This window comes from Patagioenas fasciata, chromosome 6 (assembly GCF_037038585.1).
Source record: "Patagioenas fasciata isolate bPatFas1 chromosome 6, bPatFas1.hap1, whole genome shotgun sequence".
NCBI classification, from domain to species: Eukaryota; Metazoa; Chordata; class Aves; order Columbiformes; family Columbidae; genus Patagioenas; species Patagioenas fasciata.
In genome coordinates, this window is record NC_092525.1 from 41,625,928 (window position 1) to 41,649,385 (window position 23,458).

Here is a 23,458-nt window from a genome sequence, read left to right on the forward strand (position 1 = left end):
GAGGAAAGAAGAGACATGCAGCCAGACGAGGGGTTAGTGAGAGAGGCTGGGACAGAGAACAGGATGAGAAGGAAATAAGGCAAGGCAAGGCAAGGGTAGGCCAAAGGACGTTTCTTTGATTTATATTTTCTACCACATTCATCTTGAGTGAGGAGGAAAGCCATCAGACCTTATGGATTAGGCCCAAACAAAAGCCCCGGCTACTTGAGACACTTAGACTAAGCCTAAACCACAAAGATCTCTCCATAAAGATTGTTTTTACACTGTACTTGCACAATCTGCTGGCAGTACAAGAGAACAAGTGGCAGATGTACTTAGGCTGAGTCATGGTGGTTTGGTGCAGAGACCATGCATATCATGGGAATATTTCAGCATTTCTGCTCTGGTTTTCAGTGTATTACACCAAAACACCCACCTGATGACATCATTTCAAGAGCAAAAGCAGCAATTTGCAGAATTCAGCTTCTTTGGGGAACTGAGCAATTGCTGAACTGACACCAAGTCCTGCTGGGTCCCTGTCACCTGCAGAGTGCCCGCATCCTCACCACGGTAGCGGGCATTGTGACAAAGGTTCTATGTCAGGTGGGTGTGGCAGCCGAGCGCCCGCTAGGGGAGGGGGAGCCTGTCAGCCCCGGGCCTGTCACTGCCTGCTGTCCCCCCTGTCACCAGCGAGGCCTCTGAAAAGTTTCCCAAACATCCCCAGACTTGGGTGCAAAGTGGCCAAAAGTCTCCCAGAGACAAGTCGGGAAGAAGGATATGGAACAGAGGGAGAAAGGCAAGGGAGCAGGCCAAAGGGAGGCAAGAGGAAAAAGTAGTGCCGGGCTGCAGGACTGAAATGGAGGAATTGAAAGACGAAAGCCAGGAAGCAGGAGAGTTTGAGAAAAGGAGAGAGGAAAGAAGAGACATGCAGCCAGACGAGGGGTTAGTGAGAGAGGCTGGGACAGAGAACAGGATGAGAAGGAAATAAGGCAAGGCAAGGCAAGGGTAGGCCAAAGGACGTTTCTTTGATTTATATTTTCTACCACATTCATCTTGAGTGAGGAGGAAAGCCATCAGACCTTATGGATTAGGCCCAAACAAAAGCCCCGGCTACTTGAGACACTTAGACTAAGCCTAAACCACAAAGATCTCTCCATAAAGATGGTTTTTACACTGTACTTCCACAATCTGCTGGCAGTACAAGAGAACAAGCGGCAGATGTACTTAGGCTGAGTCATGGTGGTTTGGTGCAGAGACCATGCATATCATGGGAATATTTCAGCATTTCTGCTCTGGTTTTCAGTGTATTACACCAAAACACCCACCTGATGACATCATTTCAAGAGCAAAAGCAGCAATTTGCAGAATTCAGCTTCTTTGGGGAACTGAGCAATTGCTGAACTGACACCAAGTCCTGCTGGGTCCCTGTCACCTGCAGAGTGCCCGCATCCTCACCACGGTAGCGGGCATTGTGACAAAGGTTCTATGTCAGGTGGGTGTGGCAGCCGAGCGCCCGCTAGGGGAGGGGGAGCCTGTCAGCCCCGGGCCTGTCACTGCCTGCTGTCCCCCCTGTCACCAGCGAGGCCTCTGAAAAGTTTCCAAAACATCCCCAGACTTGGGTGCAAAGTGGCCAAAAGTCTCCCAGAGACAAGTCGGGAAGAAGGATATGGAACAGAGGGAGAAAGGCAAGGGAGCAGGCCAAAGGGAGGCAAGAGGAAAAAGTAGTGCCGGGCTGCAGGACTGAAATGGAGGAATTGAAAGACGAAAGCCAGGAAGCAGGAGAGTTTGAGAAAAGGAGAGAGGAAAGAAGAGACATGCAGCCAGACGAGGGGTTAGTGAGAGAGGCTGGGACAGAGAACAGGATGAGAAGGAAATAAGGCAAGGCAAGGCAAGGGTAGGCCAAAGGACGTTTCTTTGATTTATATTTTCTACCACATTCATCTTGAGTGAGGAGGAAAGCCATCAGACCTTATGGATTAGGCCCAAACAAAAGCCCCGGCTACTTGAGACACTTAGACTAAGCCTAAACCACAAAGATCTCTCCATAAAGATTGTTTTTACACTGTACTTGCACAATCTGCTGGCAGTACAAGAGAACAAGTGGCAGATGTACTTAGGCTGAGTCATGGTGGTTTGGTGCAGAGACCATGCATATCATGGGAATATTTCAGCATTTCTGCTCTGGTTTTCAGTGTATTACACCAAAACACCCACCTGATGACATCATTTCAAGAGCAAAAGCAGCAATTTGCAGAATTCAGCTTCTTTGGGGAACTGAGCAATTGCTGAACTGACACCAAGTCCTGCTGGGTCCCTGTCACCTGCAGAGTGCCCGCATCCTCACCACGGTAGCGGGCATTGTGACAAAGGTTCTATGTCAGGTGGGTGTGGCAGCCGAGCGCCCGCTAGGGGAGGGGGAGCCTGTCAGCCCCGGGCCTGTCACTGCCTGCTGTCCCCCCTGTCACCAGCGAGGCCTCTGAAAAGTTTCCCAAACATCCCCAGACTTGGGTGCAAAGTGGCCAAAAGTCTCCCAGAGACAAGTCGGGAAGAAGGATATGGAACAGAGGGAGAAAGGCAAGGGAGCAGGCCAAAGGGAGGCAAGAGGAAAAAGTAGTGCCGGGCTGCAGGACTGAAATGGAGGAATTGAAAGACGAAAGCCAGGAAGCAGGAGAGTTTGAGAAAAGGAGAGAGGAAAGAAGAGACATGCAGCCAGACGAGGGGTTAGTGAGAGAGGCTGGGACAGAGAACAGGATGAGAAGGAAATAAGGCAAGGCAAGGCAAGGGTAGGCCAAAGGACGTTTCTTTGATTTATATTTTCTACCACATTCATCTTGAGTGAGGAGGAAAGCCATCAGACCTTATGGATTAGGCCCAAACAAAAGCCCCGGCTACTTGAGACACTTAGACTAAGCCTAAACCACAAAGATCTCTCCATAAAGATGGTTTTTACACTGTACTTCCACAATCTGCTGGCAGTACAAGAGAACAAGCGGCAGATGTACTTAGGCTGAGTCATGGTGGTTTGGTGCAGAGACCATGCATATCATGGGAATATTTCAGCATTTCTGCTCTGGTTTTCAGTGTATTACACCAAAACACCCCCCTGATGACATCATTTCAAGAGCAAAAGCAGCAATTTGCAGAATTCAGCTTCTTTGGGGAACTGAGCAATTGCTGAACTGACACCAAGTCCTGCTGGGTCCCTGTCACCTGCAGAGTGCCCGCATCCTCACCACGGTAGCGGGCATTGTGACAAAGGTTCTATGTCAGGTGGGTGTGGCAGCCGAGCGCCCGCTAGGGGAGGGGGAGCCTGTCAGCCCCGGGCCTGTCACTGCCTGCTGTCCCCCCTGTCACCAGCGAGGCCTCTGAAAAGTTTCCAAAACATCCCCAGACTTGGGTGCAAAGTGGCCAAAAGTCTCCCAGAGACAAGTCGGGAAGAAGGATATGGAACAGAGGGAGAAAGGCAAGGGAGCAGGCCAAAGGGAGGCAAGAGGAAAAAGTAGTGCCGGGCTGCAGGACTGAAATGGAGGAATTGAAAGACGAAAGCCAGGAAGCAGGAGAGTTTGAGAAAAGGAGAGAGGAAAGAAGAGACATGCAGCCAGACGAGGGGTTAGTGAGAGAGGCTGGGACAGAGAACAGGATGAGAAGGAAATAAGGCAAGGCAAGGCAAGGGTAGGCCAAAGGACGTTTCTTTGATTTATATTTTCTACCACATTCATCTTGAGTGAGGAGGAAAGCCATCAGACCTTATGGATTAGGCCCAAACAAAAGCCCCGGCTACTTGAGACACTTAGACTAAGCCTAAACCACAAAGATCTCTCCATAAAGATGGTTTTTACACTGTAGTTCCACAATCTGCTGGCAGTACAAGAGAACAAGCGGCAGATGTACTTAGGCTGAGTCATGGTGGTTTGGTGCAGAGACCATGCATATCATGGGAATATTTCAGCATTTCTGCTCTGGTTTTCAGTGTATTACACCAAAACACCCCCCTGATGACATCATTTCAAGAGCAAAAGCAGCAATTTGCAGAATTCAGCTTCTTTGGGGAACTGAGCAATTGCTGAACTGACACCAAGTCCTGCTGGGTCCCTGTCACCTGCAGAGTGCCCGCATCCTCACCACGGTAGCGGGCATTGTGACAAAGGTTCTATGTCAGGTGGGTGTGGCAGCCGAGCGCCCGCTAGGGGAGGGGGAGCCTGTCAGCCCCGGGCCTGTCACTGCCTGCTGTCCCCGCTGTCACCAGCGAGGCCTCTGAAAAGTTTCCAAAACATCCCCAGACTTGGGTGCAAAGTGGCCAAAAGTCTCCCAGAGACAAGTCGGGAAGAAGGATATGGAACAGAGGGAGAAAGGCAAGGGAGCAGGCCAAAGGGAGGCAAGAGGAAAAAGTAGTGCCGGGCTGCAGGACTGAAATGGAGGAATTGAAAGACGAAAGCCAGGAAGCAGGAGAGTTTGAGAAAAGGAGAGAGGAAAGAAGAGACATGCAGCCAGACGAGGGGTTAGTGAGAGAGGCTGGGACAGAGAACAGGATGAGAAGGAAATAAGGCAAGGCAAGGCAAGGGTAGGCCAAAGGACGTTTCTTTGATTTATATTTTCTACCACATTCATCTTGAGTGAGGAGGAAAGCCATCAGACCTTATGGATTAGGCCCAAACAAAAGCCCCGGCTACTTGAGACACTTAGACTAAGCCTAAACCACAAAGATCTCTCCATAAAGATGGTTTTTACACTGTACTTCCACAATCTGCTGGCAGTACAAGAGAACAAGCGGCAGATGTACTTAGGCTGAGTCATGGTGGTTTGGTGCAGAGACCATGCATATCATGGGAATATTTCAGCATTTCTGCTCTGGTTTTCAGTGTATTACACCAAAACACCCCCCTGATGACATCATTTCAAGAGCAAAAGCAGCAATTTGCAGAATTCAGCTTCTTTGGGGAACTGAGCAACTGCTGAACTGACACCAAGTCCTGCTGGGTCCCTGTCACCTGCAGAGTGCCCGCATCCTCACCACGGTAGCGGGCATTGTGACAAAGGTTCTATGTCAGCTGGGTGTGGCAGCCGAGCGCCCGCTAGGGGAGGGGGAGCCTGTCAGCCCCGGGCCTGTCACTGCCTGCTGTCCCCGCTGTCACCAGCGAGGCCTCTGAAAAGTTTCCAAAACATCCCCAGACTTGGGTGCAAAGTGGCCAAAAGTCTCCCAGAGACAAGTCGGGAAGAAGGATATGGAACAGAGGGAGAAAGGCAAGGGAGCAGGCCAAAGGGAGGCAAGAGGAAAAAGTAGTGCCGGGCTGCAGGACTGAAATGGAGGAATTGAAAGACGAAAGCCAGGAAGCAGGAGAGTTTGAGAAAAGGAGAGAGGAAAGAAGAGACATGCAGCCAGACGAGGGGTTAGTGAGAGAGGCTGGGACAGAGAACAGGATGAGAAGGAAATAAGGCAAGGCAAGGCAAGGGTAGGCCAAAGGACGTTTCTTTGATTTATATTTTCTACCACATTCATCTTGAGTGAGGAGGAAAGCCATCAGACCTTATGGATTAGGCCCAAACAAAAGCCCCGGCTACTTGAGACACTTAGACTAAGCCTAAACCACAAAGATCTCTCCATAAAGATGGTTTTTACACTGTACTTCCACAATCTGCTGGCAGTACAAGAGAACAAGCGGCAGATGTATTTAGTCTGAGTCGTGGTGGTTTGGTGCAGAGACCATGCATATCATGCGAATATTTCAGCATTTCTGCTCTGGTTTTCAGTGTATTACACCAAAACACCCACCTGATGACATCATTTCAAGAGCAAAAGCAGCAATTTGCAGAATTCAGCTTCTTTGGGGAACTGAGCAACTGCTGAACTGACACCAAGTCCTGCTGGGTCCCTGTCACCTGCAGAGTGCCCGCATCCTCACCACGGTAGCGGGCATTGTGACAAAGGTTCTATGTCAGGTGGGTGTGGCAGCCGAGCGCCCGCTAGGGGAGGGGGAGCCTGTCAGCCCCGGGCCTGTCACTGCCTGCTGTCCCCGCTGTCACCAGCGAGGCCTCTGAAAAGTTTCCAAAACATCCCCAGACTTGGGTGCAAATTGGCCAAAAGTCTCCAAGAGACAAGTCGGGAAGAAGGATATGGAACAGAGGGAGAAAGGCAAGGGAGCAGGCCAGAGGGAGGCAAGAGGAAAAAGTAGTGCCGGGCTGCAGGACTGAAATGGAGGAATTGAAAGACGAAAGCCAGGAAGCAGGAGAGTTTGAGAAAAGGAGAGAGGAAAGAAGAGACATGCAGCCAGACGAGGGGTTAGTGAGAGAGGCTGGGACAGAGAACAGGATGAGAAGGAAATAAGGCAAGGCAAGGCAAGGGTAGGCCAAAGGACGTTTCTTTGATTTATATTTTCTACCACATTCATCTTGAGTGAGGAGGAAAGCCATCAGACCTTATGGATTAGGCCCAAACAAAAGCCCCGGCTACTTGAGACACTTAGACTAAGCCTAAACCACAAAGATCTCTCCATAAAGATGGTTTTTACACTGTACTTCCACAATCTGCTGGCAGTACAAGAGAACAAGCGGCAGATGTACTTAGGCTGAGTCATGGTGGTTTGGTGCAGAGACCATGCATATCATGGGAATATTTCAGCATTTCTGCTCTGGTTTTCAGTGTATTACACCAAAACACCCACCTGATGACATCATTTCAAGAGCAAAAGCAGCAATTTGCAGAATTCAGCTTCTTTGGGGAACTGAGCAATTGCTGAACTGACACCAAGTCCTGCTGGGTCCCTGCCACCTGCAGAGTGCCCGCATCCTCACCACGGTAGCGGGCATTGTGACAAAGGTTCTATGTCAGCTGGGTGTGGCAGCCGAGCGCCCGCTAGGGGAGGGGGAGCCTGTCAGCCCCGGGCCTGTCACTGCCTGCTGTCCCCGCTGTCACCAGCGAGGCCTCTGAAAAGTTTCCAAAACATCCCCAGACTTGGGTGCAAAGTGGCCAAAAGTCTCCCAGAGACAAGTCGGGAAGAAGGATATGGAACAGAGGGAGAAAGCCAAGGGAGCAGGCCAAAGGGAGGCAAGAGGAAAAAGTAGTGCCGGGCTGCAGGACTGAAATGGAGGAATTGAAAGACGAAAGCCAGGAAGCAGGAGAGTTTGAGAAAAGGAGAGAGGAAAGAAGAGACATGCAGCCAGACGAGGGGTTAGTGAGAGAGGCTGGGACAGAGAACAGGATGAGAAGGAAATAAGGCAAGGCAAGGCAAGGGTAGGCCAAAGGACGTTTCTTTGATTTATATTTTCTACCACATTCATCTTGAGTGAGGAGGAAAGCCATCAGACCTTATGGATTAGGCCCAAACAAAAGCCCCGGCTACTTGAGACACTTAGACTAAGCCTAAACCACAAAGATCTCTCCATAAAGATGGTTTTTACACTGTACTTCCACAATCTGCTGGCAGTACAAGAGAACAAGCGGCAGATGTACTTAGGCTGAGTCATGGTGGTTTGGTGCAGAGACCATGCATATCATGGGAATATTTCAGCATTTCTGCTCTGGTTTTCAGTGTATTACACCAAAACACCCACCTGATGACATCATTTCAAGAGCAAAAGCAGCAATTTGCAGAATTCAGCTTCTTTGGGGAACTGAGCAACTGCTGAACTGACACCAAGTCCTGCTGGGTCCCTGCCACCTGCAGAGTGCCCGCATCCTCACCACGGTAGCGGGCATTGTGACAAAGGTTCTATGTCAGCTGGGTGTGGCAGCCGAGCGCCCGCTAGGGGAGGGGGAGCCTGTCAGCCCCGGGCCTGTCACTGCCTGCTGTCCCCCCTGTCACCAGCGAGGCCTCTGAAAAGTTTCCAAAACATCCCCAGACTTGGGTGCAAAGTGGCCAAAAGTCTCCAAGAGACAAGTCGGGAAGAAGGATATGGAACAGAGGGAGAAAGGCAAGGGAGCAGGCCAAAGGGAGGCAAGAGGAAAAAGTAGTGCCGGGCTGCAGGACTGAAATGGAGGAATTGAAAGACGAAAGCCAGGAAGCAGGAGAGTTTGAGAAAAGGAGAGAGGAAAGAAGAGACATGCAGCCAGACGAGGGGTTAGTGAGAGAGGCTGGGACAGAGAACAGGATGAGAAGGAAATAAGGCAAGGCAAGGCAAGGCTAGGCCAAAGGACGTTTCTTTGATTTATATTTTCTACCACATTCATCTTGAGTGAGGAGGAAAGCCATCAGACCTTATGGATTAGGCCCAAACAAAAGCCCTGGCTACTTGAGACACTTAGACTAAGCCTAAACCACAAAGATCTCTCCATAAAGATGGTTTTTACACTGTACTTCCACAATCTGCTGGCAGTACAAGAGAACAAGCGGCAGATGTACTTAGGCTGAGTCATGGTGGTTTGGTGCAGAGACCATGCATATCATGGGAATATTTCAGCATTTCTGCTCTGGTTTTCAGTGTATTACACCAAAACACCCCCCTGATGACATCATTTCAAGAGCAAAAGCAGCAATTTGCAGAATTCAGCTTCTTTGGGGAACTGAGCAATTGCTGAACTGACACCAAGTCCTGCTGGGTCCCTGTCACCTGCAGAGTGCCCGCATCCTCACCACGGTAGCGGGCATTGTGACAAAGGTTCTATGTCAGCTGGGTGTGGCAGCCGAGCGCCCGCTAGGGGAGGGGGAGCCTGTCAGCCCCGGGCCTGTCACTGCCTGCTGTCCCCCCTGTCACCAGCGAGGCCTCTGAAAAGTTTCCAAAACATCCCCAGACTTGGGTGCAAAGTGGCCAAAAGTCTCCCAGAGACAAGTCGGGAAGAAGGATATGGAACAGAGGGAGAAAGCCAAGGGAGCAGGCCAAAGGGAGGCAAGAGGAAAAAGTAGTGCTGGGCTGCAGGACTGAAATGGAGGAATTGAAAGACGAAAGCCAGGAAGCAGGAGAGTTTGAGAAAAGGAGAGAGGAAAGAAGAGACATGCAGCCAGACGAGGGGTTAGTGAGAGAGGCTGGGACAGAGAACAGGATGAGAAGGAAATAAGGCAAGGCAAGGCAAGGGTAGGCCAAAGGACGTTTCTTTGATTTATATTTTCTACCACATTCATCTTGAGATGAGGAGGAAAGCCATCAGACCTTATGGATTAGGCCCAAACAAAAGCCCCGGCTACTTGAGACACTTAGACTAAGCCTAAACCACAAAGATCTCTCCATAAAGATGGTTTTTACACTGTACTTCCACAATCTGCTGGCAGTACAAGAGAACAAGCGGCAGATGTACTTAGGCTGAGTCATGGTGGTTTGGTGCAGAGACCATGCATATCATGGGAATATTTCAGCATTTCTGCTCTGGTTTTCAGTGTATTACACCAAAACACCCACCTGATGACATCATTTCAAGAGCAAAAGCAGCAATTTGCAGAATTCAGCTTCTTTGGGGAACTGAGCAATTGCTGAACTGACACCAAGTCCTGCTGGGTCCCTGCCACCTGCAGAGTGCCCGCATCCTCACCACGGTAGCGGGCATTGTGACAAAGGTTCTATGTCAGCTGGGTGTGGCAGCCGAGCGCCCGCTAGGGGAGGGGGAGCCTGTCAGCCCCGGGCCTGTCACTGCCTGCTGTCCCCCCTGTCACCAGCGAGGCCTCTGAAAAGTTTCCAAAACATCCCCAGACTTGGGTGCAAAGTGGCCAAAAGTCTCCAAGAGACAAGTCGGGAAGAAGGATATGGAACAGAGGGAGAAAGGCAAGGGAGCAGGCCAAAGGGAGGCAAGAGGAAAAAGTAGTGCCGGGCTGCAGGACTGAAATGGAGGAATTGAAAGACGAAAGCCAGGAAGCAGGAGAGTTTGAGAAAAGGAGAGAGGAAAGAAGAGACATGCAGCCAGACGAGGGGTTAGTGAGAGAGGCTGGGACAGAGAACAGGATGAGAAGGAAATAAGGCAAGGCAAGGCAAGGCTAGGCCAAAGGACGTTTCTTTGATTTATATTTTCTACCACATTAATCTTGAGTGAGGAGGAAAGCCATCAGACCTTATGGATTAGGCCCAAACAAAAGCCCCGGCTACTTGAGACACTTAGACTAAGCCTAAACCACAAAGATCTCTCCATAAAGATGGTTTTTACACTGTACTTCCACAATCTGCTGGCAGTACAAGAGAACAAGCGGCAGATGTACTTAGGCTGAGTCATGGTGGTTTGGTGCAGAGACCATGCATATCATGGGAATATTTCAGCATTTCTGCTCTGGTTTTCAGTGTATTACACCAAAACACCCACCTGATGACATCATTTCAAGAGCAAAAGCAGCAATTTGCAGAATTCAGCTTCTTTGGGGAACTGAGCAATTGCTGAACTGACACCAAGTCCTGCTGGGTCCCTGTCACCTGCAGAGTGCCCGCATCCTCACCACGGTGGCGGGCATTGTGACAAAGGTTCTATGTCAGGTGGGTGTGGCAGCCAAGCGCCCGCTAGGGGAGGGGGAGCCTGTCAGCCCCGGGCCTGTCACTGCCTGCTGTCCCCCCTGTCACCAGCGAGGCCTCTGAAAAGTTTCCAAAACATCCCCAGACTTGGGTGCAAAGTGGCCAAAAGTCTCCAAGAGACAAGTCGGGAAGAAGGATATGGAACAGAGGGAGAAAGGCAAGGGAGCAGGCCAAAGGGAGGCAAGAGGAAAAAGTAGTGCCGGGCTGCAGGACTGAAATGGAGGAATTGAAAGACGAAAGCCAGGAAGCAGGAGAGTTTGAGAAAAGGAGAGAGGAAAGAAGAGACATGCAGCCAGACGAGGGGTTAGTGAGAGAGGCTGGGACAGAGAACAGGATGAGAAGGAAATAAGGCAAGGCAAGGCAAGGCTAGGCCAAAGGACGTTTCTTTGATTTATATTTTCTACCACATTCATCTTGAGTGAGGAGGAAAGCCATCAGACCTTATGGATTAGGCCCAAACAAAAGCCCCGGCTACTTGAGACACTTAGACTTAGCCTAAACCACAAAGATCTCTCCATAAAGATGGTTTTTACACTGTACTTCCACAATCTGCTGGCAGTACAAGAGAACAAGCGGCAGATGTACTTAGGCTGAGTCATGGTGGTTTGGTGCAGAGACCATGCATATCATGGGAATATTTCAGCATTTCTGCTCTGGTTTTCAGTGTATTACACCAAAACACCCCCCTGATGACATCATTTCAAGAGCAAAAGCAGCAATTTGCAGAATTCAGCTTCTTTGGGGAACTGAGCAATTGCTGAACTGACACCAAGTCCTGCTGGGTCCCTGTCACCTGCAGAGTGCCCGCATCCTCACCACGGTAGCGGGCATTGTGACAAAGGTTCTATGTCAGCTGGGTGTAGCAGCCGAGCGCCCGCTAGGGGAGGGGGAGCCTGTCAGCCCCGGGCCTGTCACTGCCTGCTGTCCCCCCTGTCACCAGCGAGGCCTCTGAAAAGTTTCCAAAACATCCCCAGACTTGGGTGCAAAGTGGCCAAAAGTCTCCCAGAGACAAGTCGGGAAGAAGGATATGGAACAGAGGGAGAAAGGCAAGGGAGCAGGCCAAAGGGAGGCAAGAGGAAAAAGTAGTGCCGGGCTGCAGGACTGAAATGGAGGAATTGAAAGACGAAAGCCAGGAAGCAGGAGAGTTTGAGAAAAGGAGAGAGGAAAGAAGAGACATGCAGCCAGACGAGGGGTTAGTGAGAGAGGCTGGGACAGAGAACAGGATGAGAAGGAAATAAGGCAAGGCAAGGCAAGGCTAGGCCAAAGGACGTTTCTTTGATTTATATTTTCTACCACATTCATCTTGAGTGAGGAGGAAAGCCATCAGACCTTATGGATTAGGCCCAAACAAAAGCCCCGGCTACTTGAGACACTTAGACTAAGCCTAAACCACAAAGATCTCTCCATAAAGATGGTTTTTACACTGTACTTCCACAATCTGCTGGCAGTACAAGAGAACAAGCGGCAGATGTACTTAGGCTGAGTCATGGTGGTTTGGTGCAGAGACCATGCATATCATGGGAATATTTCAGCATTTCTGCTCTGGTTTTCAGTGTATTACACCAAAACACCCACCTGATGACATCATTTCAAGAGCAAAAGCAGCAATTTGCAGAATTCAGCTTCTTTGGGGAACTGAGCAACTGCTGAACTGACACCAAGTCTTGCTGGGTCCCTGTCACCTGCAGAGTGCCCGCATCCTCACCACGGTAGCGGGCATTGTGACAAAGGTTCTATGTCAGCTGGGTGTGGCAGCCGAGCGCCCGCTAGGGGAGGGGGAGCCTGTCAGCCCCGGGCCTGTCACTGCCTGCTGTCCCCCCTGTCACCAGCGAGGCCTCTGAAAAGTTTCCAAAACATCCCCAGACTTGGGTGCAAAGTGGCCAAAAGTCTCCAAGAGACAAGTCGGGAAGAAGGATATGGAACAGAGGGAGAAAGGCAAGGGAGCAGGCCAAAGGGAGGCAAGAGGAAAAAGTAGTGCCGGGCTGCAGGACTGAAATGGAGGAATTGAAAGACGAAAGCCAGGAAGCAGGAGAGTTTGAGAAAAGGAGAGAGGAAAGAAGAGACATGCAGCCAGACGAGGGGTTAGTGAGAGAGGCTGGGACAGAGAACAGGATGAGAAGGAAATAAGGCAAGGCAAGGCAAGGCTAGGCCAAAGGACGTTTCTTTGATTTATATTTTCTACCACATTCATCTTGAGTGAGGAGGAAAGCCATCAGACCTTATGGATTAGGCCCAAACAAAAGCCCCGGCTACTTGAGACACTTAGACTAAGCCTAAACCACAAAGATCTCTCCATAAAGATGGTTTTTACACTGTACTTCCACAATCTGCTGGCAGTACAAGAGAACAAGCGGCAGATGTACTTAGGCTGAGTCATGGTGGTTTGGTGCAGAGACCATGCATATCATGGGAATATTTCAGCATTTCTGCTCTGGTTTTCAGTGTATTACACCAAAACACCCACCTGATGACATCATTTCAAGAGCAAAAGCAGCAATTTGCAGAATTCAGCTTCTTTGGGGAACTGAGCAATTGCTGAACTGACACCAAGTCCTGCTGGGTCCCTGTCACCTGCAGAGTGCCCGCATCCTCACCACGGTAGCGGGCATTGTGACAAAGGTTCTATGTCAGGTGGGTGTGGCAGCCGAGCGCCCGCTAGGGGAGGGGGAGCCTGTCAGCCCCGGGCCTGTCACTGCCTGCTGTCCCCCCTGTCACCAGCGAGGCCTCTGAAAAGTTTCCAAAACATCCCCAGACTTGGGTGCAAAGTGGCCAAAAGTCTCCCAGAGACAAGTCGGGAAGAAGGATATGGAACAGAGGGAGAAAGGCAAGGGAGCAGGCCAAAGGGAGGCAAGAGGAAAAAGTAGTGCCGGGCTGCAGGACTGAAATGGAGGAATTGAAAGACGAAAGCCAGGAAGCAGGAGAGTTTGAGAAAAGGAGAGAGGAAAGAAGAGACATGCAGCCAGACGAGGGGTTAGTGAGAGAGGCTGGGACAGAGAACAGGATGAGAAGGAAATAAGGCAAGGCAAGGCAAGGGTAGGCCAAAGGACGTTTCTTTGATTTATATTTTCTACCACATTCATCTTGAGTGAGGAGGAAAGCCATCAGACCTTATGGATTAGGCCCAAACAAAAGCCCCGGCTACTTGAGACACTTAGACTAAGCCTAAACCACAAAGATCTCTCCATAAAGATGGTTTTTACACTGTACTTCCACAATCTGCTGGCAGTACAAGAGAACAAGCGGCAGATGTACTTAGGCTGAGTCATGGTGGTTTGGTGCAGAGACCATGCATATCATGGGAATATTTCAGCATTTCTGCTCTGGTTTTCAGTGTATTACACCAAAACACCCACCTGATGACATCATTTCAAGAGCAAAAGCAGCAATTTGCAGAATTCAGCTTCTTTGGGGAACTGAGCAATTGCTGAACTGACACCAAGTCCTGCTGGGTCCCTGTCACCTGCAGAGTGCCCGCATCCTCACCACGGTAGCGGGCATTGTGACAAAGGTTCTATGTCAGGTGGGTGTGGCAGCCGAGCGCCCGTTAGGGAAGGGGGAGCCTGTCAGCCCCGGGCCTGTCACTGCCTGCTGTCCCCCCTGTCACCAGCGAGGCCTCTGAAAAGTTTCCAAAACATCCCCAGACTTGGGTGCAAAGTGGCCAAAAGTCTCCAAGAGACAAGTCGGGAAGAAGGATATGGAACAGAGGGAGAAAGCCAAGGGAGCAGGCCAAAGGGAGGCAAGAGGAAAAAGTAGTGCCGGGCTGCAGGACTGAAATGGAGGAATTGAAAGACGAAAGCCAGGAAGCAGGAGAGTTTGAGAAAAGGAGAGAGGAAAGAAGAGACATGCAGCCAGACGAGGGGTTAGTGAGAGAGGCTGGGACAGAGAACAGGATGAGAAGGAAATAAGGCAAGGCAAGGCAAGGGTAGGCCAAAGGACGTTTCTTTGATTTATATTTTCTACCACATTCATCTTGAGTGAGGAGGAAAGCCATCAGACCTTATGGATTAGGCCCAAACAAAAGCCCCGGCTACTTGAGACACTTAGACTAAGCCTAAACCACAAAGATCTCTCCATAAAGATGGTTTTTACACTGTACTTCCACAATCTGCTGGCAGTACAAGAGAACAAGCGGCAGATGTACTTAGGCTGAGTCGTGGTGGTTTGGTGCAGAGACCATGCATATCATGGGAATATTTCAGCATTTCTGCTCTGGTTTTCAGTGTATTACACCAAAACACCCACCTGATGACATCATTTCAAGAGCAAAAGCAGCAATTTGCAGAATTCAGCTTCTTTGGGGAACTGAGCAACTGCTGAACTGACACCAAGTCCTGCTGGGTCCCTGTCACCTGCAGAGTGCCCGCATCCTCACCACGGTAGCGGGCATTGTGACAAAGGTTCTATGTCAGCTGGGTGTGGCAGCCGAGCGCCCGCTAGGGGAGGGGGAGCCTGTCAGCCCCGGGCCTGTCACTGCCTGCTGTCCCCCCTGTCACCAGCGAGGCCTCTGAAAAGTTTCCAAAACATCCCCAGACTTGGGTGCAAAGTGGCCAAAAGTCTCCAAGAGACAAGTCGGGAAGAAGGATATGGAACAGAGGGAGAAAGGCAAGGGAGCAGGCCAAAGGGAGGCAAGAGGAAAAAGTAGTGCCGGGCTGCAGGACTGAAATGGAGGAATTGAAAGACGAAAGCCAGGAAGCAGGAGAGTTTGAGAAAAGGAGAGAGGAAAGAAGAGACATGCAGCCAGACGAGGGGTTAGTGAGAGAGGCTGGGACAGAGAACAGGATGAGAAGGAAATAAGGCAAGGCAAGGCAAGGCTAGGCCAAAGGACGTTTCTTTGATTTATATTTTCTACCACATTCATCTTGAGTGAGGAGGAAAGCCATCAGACCTTATGGATTAGGCCCAAACAAAAGCCCCGGCTACTTGAGACACTTAGACTAAGCCTAAACCACAAAGATCTCTCCATAAAGATGGTTTTTACACTGTACTTCCACAATCTGCTGGCAGTACAAGAGAACAAGCGGCAGATGTACTTAGGCTGAGTCATGGTGGTTTGGTGCAGAGACCATGCATATCATGGGAATATTTCAGCATTTCTGCTCTGGTTTTCAGTGTATTACACCAAAACACCCACCTGATGACATCATTTCAAGAGCAAAAGCAGCAATTTGCAGAATTCAGCTTCTTTGGGGAACTGAGCAATTGCTGAACTGACACCAAGTCCTGCTGGGTCCCTGTCACCTGCAGAGTGCCCGCATCCTCACCACGGTAGCGGGCATTGTGACAAAGGTTCTATGTCAGGTGGGTGTGGCAGCCGAGCGCCCGCTAGGGGAGGGGGAGCCTGTCAGCCCCGGGCCTGTCACTGCCTGCTGTCCCCCCTGTCACCAGCGAGGCCTCTGAAAAGTTTCCAAAACATCCCCAGACTTGGGTGCAAAGTGGCCAAAAGTCTCCCAGAGACAAGTCGGGAAGAAGGATATGGAACAGAGGGAGAAAGGCAAGGGAGCAGGCCAAAGGGAGGCAAGAGGAAAAAGTAGTGCCGGGCTGCAGGACTGAAATGGAGGAATTGAAAGACGAAAGCCAGGAAGCAGGAGAGTTTGAGAAAAGGAGAGAGGAAAGAAGAGACATGCAGCCAGACGAGGGGTTAGTGAGAGAGGCTGGGACAGAGAACAGGATGAGAAGGAAATAAGGCAAGGCAAGGCAAGGGTAGGCCAAAGGACGTTTCTTTGATTTATATTTTCTACCACATTCATCTTGAGTGAGGAGGAAAGCCATCAGACCTTATGGATTAGGCCCAAACAAAAGCCCCGGCTACTTGAGACACTTAGACTAAGCCTAAACCACAAAGATCTCTCCATAAAGATGGTTTTTACACTGTACTTCCACAATCTGCTGGCAGTACAAGAGAACAAGCGGCAGATGTACTTAGGCTGAGTCATGGTGGTTTGGTGCAGAGACCATGCATATCATGGGAATATTTCAGCATTTCTGCTCTGGTTTTCAGTGTATTACACCAAAACACCCACCTGATGACATCATTTCAAGAGCAAAAGCAGCAATTTGCAGAATTCAGCTTCTTTGGGGAACTGAGCAATTGCTGAACTGACACCAAGTCCTGCTGGGTCCCTGTCACCTGCAGAGTGCCCGCATCCTCACCACGGTAGCGGGCATTGTGACAAAGGTTCTATGTCAGGTGGGTGTGGCAGCCGAGCGCCCGTTAGGGAAGGGGGAGCCTGTCAGCCCCGGGCCTGTCACTGCCTGCTGTCCCCCCTGTCACCAGCGAGGCCTCTGAAAAGTTTCCAAAACATCCCCAGACTTGGGTGCAAAGTGGCCAAAAGTCTCCAAGAGACAAGTCGGGAAGAAGGATATGGAACAGAGGGAGAAAGCCAAGGGAGCAGGCCAAAGGGAGGCAAGAGGAAAAAGTAGTGCCGGGCTGCAGGACTGAAATGGAGGAATTGAAAGACGAAAGCCAGGAAGCAGGAGAGTTTGAGAAAAGGAGAGAGGAAAGAAGAGACATGCAGCCAGACGAGGGGTTAGTGAGAGAGGCTGGGACAGAGAACAGGATGAGAAGGAAATAAGGCAAGGCAAGGCAAGGCTAGGCCAAAGGACGTTTCTTTGATTTATATTTTCTACCACATTCATCTTGAGTGAGGAGGAAAGCCATCAGACCTTATGGATTAGGCCCAAACAAAAGCCCCGGCTACTTGAGACACTTAGACTAAGCCTAAACCACAAAGATCTCTCCATAAAGATGGTTTTTACACTGTACTTCCACAATCTGCTGGCAGTACAAGAGAACAAGCGGCAGATGTACTTAGGCTGAGTCGTGGTGGTTTGGTGCAGAGACCATGCATATCATGGGAATATTTCAGCATTTCTGCTCTGGTTTTCAGTGTATTACACCAAAACACCCACCTGATGACATCATTTCAAGAGCAAAAGCAGCAATTTGCAGAATTCAGCTTCTTTGGGGAACTGAGCAATTGCTGAACTGACACCAAGTCCTGCTGGGTCCCTGTCACCTGCAGAGTGCCCGCATCCTCACCACGGTAGCGGGCATTGTGACAAAGGTTCTATGTCAGGTGGGTTTGGCAGCCAAGCGCTCGCTAGGGGAGGGGGAGCCTGTCAGCCCCGGGCCTGTCACTGCCTGCTGTCCCCCCTGTCACCAGCGAGGCCTCTGAAAAGTTTCCAAAACATCCCCAGACTTGGGTGCAAAGTGGCCAAAAGTCTCCAAGAGACAAGTCGGGAAGAAGGATATGGAACAGAGGGAGAAAGGCAAGGGAGCAGGCCAAAGGGAGGCAAGAGGAAAAAGTAGTGCCGGGCTGCAGGACTGAAATGGAGGAATTGAAAGACGAAAGCCAGGAAGCAGGAGAGTTTGAGAAAAGGAGAGAGGAAAGAAGAGACATGCAGCCAGACGAGGGGTTAGTGAGAGAGGCTGGGACAGAGAACAGGATGAGAAGGAAATAAGGCAAGGCAAGGCAAGGGTAGGCCAAAGGACGTTTCTTTGATTTATATTTTCTACCACATTCATCTTGAGTGAGGAGGAAAGCCATCAGACCTTATGGATTAGGCCCAAACAAAAGCCCCGGCTACTTGAGACACTTAGACTAAGCCTAAACCACAAAGATCTCTCCATAAAGATGGTTTTTACACTGTACTTCCACAATCTGCTGGCAGTACAAGAGAACAAGCGGCAGATGTATTTAGTCTGAGTCGTGGTGGTTTGGTGCAGAGACCATGCATATCATGGGAATATTTCAGCATTTCTGCTCTGGTTTTCAGTGTATTACACCAAAACACCCACCTGATGACATCATTTCAAGAGCAAAAGCAGCAATTTGCAGAATTCAGCTTCTTTGGGGAACTGAGCAATTGCTGAACTGACACCAAGTCCTGCTGGGTCCCTGTCACCTGCAGAGTGCCCGCATCCTCACCACGGTAGCGGGCATTGTGACAAAGGTTCTATGTCAGGTGGGTGTGGCAGCCGAGCGCCCGTTAGGGAAGGGGGAGCCTGTCAGCCCCGGGCCTGTCACTGCCTGCTGTCCCCCCTGTCACCAGCGAGGCCTCTGAAAAGTTTCCAAAACATCCCCAGACTTGGGTGCAAAGTGGCCAAAAGTCTCCAAGAGACAAGTCGGGAAGAAGGATATGGAACAGAGGGAGAAAGCCAAGGGAGCAGGCCAAAGGGAGGCAAGAGGAAAAAGTAGTGCCGGGCTGCAGGACTGAAATGGAGGAATTGAAAGACGAAAGCCAGGAAGCAGGAGAGTTTGAGAAAAGGAGAGAGGAAAGAAGAGACATGCAGCCAGACGAGGGGTTAGTGAGAGAGGCTGGGACAGAGAACAGGATGAGAAGGAAATAAGGCAAGGCAAGGCAAGGCTAGGCCAAAGGACGTTTCTTTGATTTATATTTTCTACCACATTCATCTTGAGTGAGGAGGAAAGCCATCAGACCTTATGGATTAGGCCCAAACAAAAGCCCCGGCTACTTGAGACACTTAGACTAAGCCTAAACCACAAAGATCTCTCCATAAAGATGGTTTTTACACTGTACTTCCACAATCTGCTGGCAGTACAAGAGAACAAGCGGCAGATGTACTTAGGCTGAGTCATGGTGGTTTGGTGCAGAGACCATGCATATCATGGGAATATTTCAGCATTTCTGCTCTGGTTTTCAGTGTATTACACCAAAACACCCACCTGATGACATCATTTCAAGAGCAAAAGCAGCAATTTGCAGAATTCAGCTTCTTTGGGGAACTGAGCAATTGCTGAACTGACACCAAGTCCTGCTGGGTCCCTGCCACCTGCAGAGTGCCCGCATCCTCACCACGGTAGCGGGCATTGTGACAAAGGTTCTATGTCAGCTGGGTGTGGCAGCCGAGCGCCCGCTAGGGGAGGGGGAGCCTGTCAGCCCCGGGCCTGTCACTGCCTGCTGTCCCCCCTGTCACCAGCGAGGCCTCTGAAAAGTTTCCAAAACATCCCCAGACTTGGGTGCAAAGTGGCCAAAAGTCTCCAAGAGACAAGTCGGGAAGAAGGATATGGAACAGAGGGAGAAAGGCAAGGGAGCAGGCCAAAGGGAGGCAAGAGGAAAAAGTAGTGCCGGGCTGCAGGACTGAAATGGAGGAATTGAAAGACGAAAGCCAGGAAGCAGGAGAGTTTGAGAAAAGGAGAGAGGAAAGAAGAGACATGCAGCCAGACGAGGGGTTAGTGAGAGAGGCTGGGACAGAGAACAGGATGAGAAGGAAATAAGGCAAGGCAAGGCAAGGCTAGGCCAAAGGACGTTTCTTTGATTTATATTTTCTACCACATTCATCTTGAGTGAGGAGGAAAGCCATCAGACCTTATGGATTAGGCCCAAACAAAAGCCCCGGCTACTTGAGACACTTAGACTAAGCCTAAACCACAAAGATCTCTCCATAAAGATGGTTTTTACACTGTAGTTCCACAATCTGCTGGCAGTACAAGAGAACAAGCGGCAGATGTACTTAGGCTGAGTCGTGGTGGTTTGGTGCAGAGACCATGCATATCATGGGAATATTTCAGCATTTCTGCTCTGGTTTTCAGTGTATTACACCAAAACACCCACCTGATGACATCATTTCAAGAGCAAAAGCAGCAATTTGCAGAATTCAGCTTCTTTGGGGAACTGAGCAATTGCTGAACTGACACCAAGTCCTGCTGGGTCCCTGTCACCTGCAGAGTGCCCGCATCCTCACCACGGTAGCGGGCATTGTGACAAAGGTTCTATGTCAGGTGGGTGTGGCAGCCAAGCGCTCGCTAGGGGAGGGGGAGCCTGTCAGCCCCGGGCCTGTCACTGCCTGCTGTCCCCCCTGTCACCAGCGAGGCCTCTGAAAAGTTTCCAAAACATCCCCAGACTTGGGTGCAAAGTGGCCAAAAGTCTCCAAGAGACAAGTCGGGAAGAAGGATATGGAACAGAGGGAGAAAGGCAAGGGAGCAGGCCAAAGGGAGGCAAGAGGAAAAAGTAGTGCCGGGCTGCAGGACTGAAATGGAGGAATTGAAAGACGAAAGCCAGGAAGCAGGAGAGTTTGAGAAAAGGAGAGAGGAAAGAAGAGACATGCAGCCAGACGAGGGGTTAGTGAGAGAGGCTGGGACAGAGAACAGGATGAGAAGGAAATAAGGCAAGGCAAGGCAAGGGTAGGCCAAAGGACGTTTCTTTGATTTATATTTTCTACCACATTCATCTTGAGTGAGGAGGAAAGCCATCAGACCTTATGGATTAGGCCCAAACAAAAGCCCCGGCTACTTGAGACACTTAGACTAAGCCTAAACCACAAAGATCTCTCCATAAAGATGGTTTTTACACTGTACTTCCACAATCTGCTGGCAGTACAAGAGAACAAGCGGCAGATGTATTTAGTCTGAGTCGTGGTGGTTTGGTGCAGAGACCATGCATATCATGGGAATATTTCAGCATTTCTGCTCTGGTTTTCAGTGTATTACACCAAAACACCCACCTGATGACATCATTTCAAGAGCAAAAGCAGCAATTTGCAGAATTCAGCTTCTTTGGGGAACTGAGCAATTGCTGAACTGACACCAAGTCCTGCTGGGTCCCTGTCACCTGCAGAGTGCCCGCATCCTCACCACGGTAGCGGGCATTGTGACAAAGGTTCTATGTCAGGTGGGTGTGGCAGCCGAGCGCCCGTTAGGGAAGGGGGAGCCTGTCAGCCCCGGGCCTGTCACTGCCTGCTGTCCCCCCTGTCACCAGCGAGGCCTCTGAAAAGTTTCCAAAACATCCCCAGACTTGGGTGCAAAGTGGCCAAAAGTCTCCAAGAGACAAGTCGGGAAGAAGGATATGGAACAGAGGGAGAAAGCCAAGGGAGCAGGCCAAAGGGAGGCAAGAGGAAAAAGTAGTGCCGGGCTGCAGGACTGAAATGGAGGAATTGAAAGACGAAAGCCAGGAAGCAGGAGAGTTTGAGAAAAGGAGAGAGGAAAGAAGAGACATGCAGCCAGACGAGGGGTTAGTGAGAGAGGCTGGGACAGAGAACAGGATGAGAAGGAAATAAGGCAAGGCAAGGCAAGGCTAGGCCAAAGGACGTTTCTTTGATTTATATTTTCTACCACATTCATCTTGAGTGAGGAGGAAAGCCATCAGACCTTATGGATTAGGCCCAAACAAAAGCCCCGGCTACTTGAGACACTTAGACTAAGCCTAAACCACAAAGATCTCTCCATAAAGATGGTTTTTACACTGTACTTCCACAATCTGCTGGCAGTACAAGAGAACAAGCGGCAGATGTACTTAGGCTGAGTCATGGTGGTTTGGTGCAGAGACCATGCATATCATGGGAATATTTCAGCATTTCTGCTCTGGTTTTCAGTGTATTACACCAAAACACCCACCTGATGACATCATTTCAAGAGCAAAAGCAGCAATTTGCAGAATTCAGCTTCTTTGGGGAACTGAGCAATTGCTGAACTGACACCAAGTCCTGCTGGGTCCCTGCCACCTGCAGAGTGCCCGCATCCTCACCACGGTAGCGGGCATTGTGACAAAGGTTCTATGTCAGCTGGGTGTGGCAGCCGAGCGCCCGCTAGGGGAGGGGGAGCCTGTCAGCCCCGGGCCTGTCACTGCCTGCTGTCCCCCCTGTCACCAGCGAGGCCTCTGAAAAGTTTCCAAAACATCCCCAGACTTGGGTGCAAAGTGGCCAAAAGTCTCCAAGAGACAAGTCGGGAAGAAGGATATGGAACAGAGGGAGAAAGGCAAGGGAGCAGGCCAAAGGGAGGCAAGAGGAAAAAGTAGTGCCGGGCTGCAGGACTGAAATGGAGGAATTGAAAGACGAAAGCCAGGAAGCAGGAGAGTTTGAGAAAAGGAGAGAGGAAAGAAGAGACATGCAGCCAGACGAGGGGTTAGTGAGAGAGGCTGGGACAGAGAACAGGATGAGAAGGAAATAAGGCAAGGCAAGGCAAGGCTAGGCCAAAGGACGTTTCTTTGATTTATATTTTCTACCACATTCATCTTGAGTGAGGAGGAAAGCCATCAGACCTTATGGATTAGGCCCAAACAAAAGCCCCGGCTACTTGAGACACTTAGACTAAGCCTAAACCACAAAGATCTCTCCATAAAGATGGTTTTTACACTGTACTTCCACAATCTGCTGGCAGTACAAGAGAACAAGCGGCAGATGTACTTAGGCTGAGTCATGGTGGTTTGGTGCAGAGACCATGCATATCATGGGAATATTTCAGCATTTCTGCTCTGGTTTTCAGTGTATTACACCAAAACACCCACCTGATGACATCATTTCAAGAGCAAAAGCAGCAATTTGCAGAATTCAGCTTCTTTGGGGAACTGAGCAATTGCTGAACTGACACCAAGTCCTGCTGGGTCCCTGCCACCTGCAGAGTGCCCGCATCCTCACCACGGTAGCGGGCATTGTGACAAAGGTTCTATGTCAGCTGGGTGTGGCAGCCGAGCGCCCGCTAGGGGAGGGGGAGCCTGTCAGCCCCGGGCCTGTCACTGCCTGCTGTCCCCCCTGTCACCAGCGAGGCCTCTGAAAAGTTTCCAAAACATCCCCAGACTTGGGTGCAAAGTGGCCAAAAGTCTCCCAGAGACAAGTCGGGAAGAAGGATATGGAACAGAGGGAGAAAGGCAAGGGAGCAGGCCAAAGGGAGGCAAGAGGAAAAAGTAGTGCCGGGCTGCAGGACTGAAATGGAGGAATTGAAAGACGAAAGCCAGGAAGCAGGAGAGTTTGAGAAAAGGAGAGAGGAAAGAAGAGACATGCAGCCAGACGAGGGGTTAGTGAGAGAGGCTGGGACAGAGAACAGGATGAGAAGGACATAAGGCAAGGCAAGGCAAAGCTAGGCCAAAGGACGTTTCTTTGATTTATATTTTCTACCACATTCATCTTGAGTGAGGAGGAAAGCCATCAGACCTTATGGATTAGGCCCAAACAAAAGCCCCGGCTACTTGAGACACTTAGACTAAGCCTAAACCACAAAGATCTCTCCATAAAGATGGTTTTTACACTGTACTTCCACAATCTGCTGGCAGTACAAGAGAACAAGCGGCAGATGTACTTAGGCTGAGTCATGGTGGTTTGGTGCAG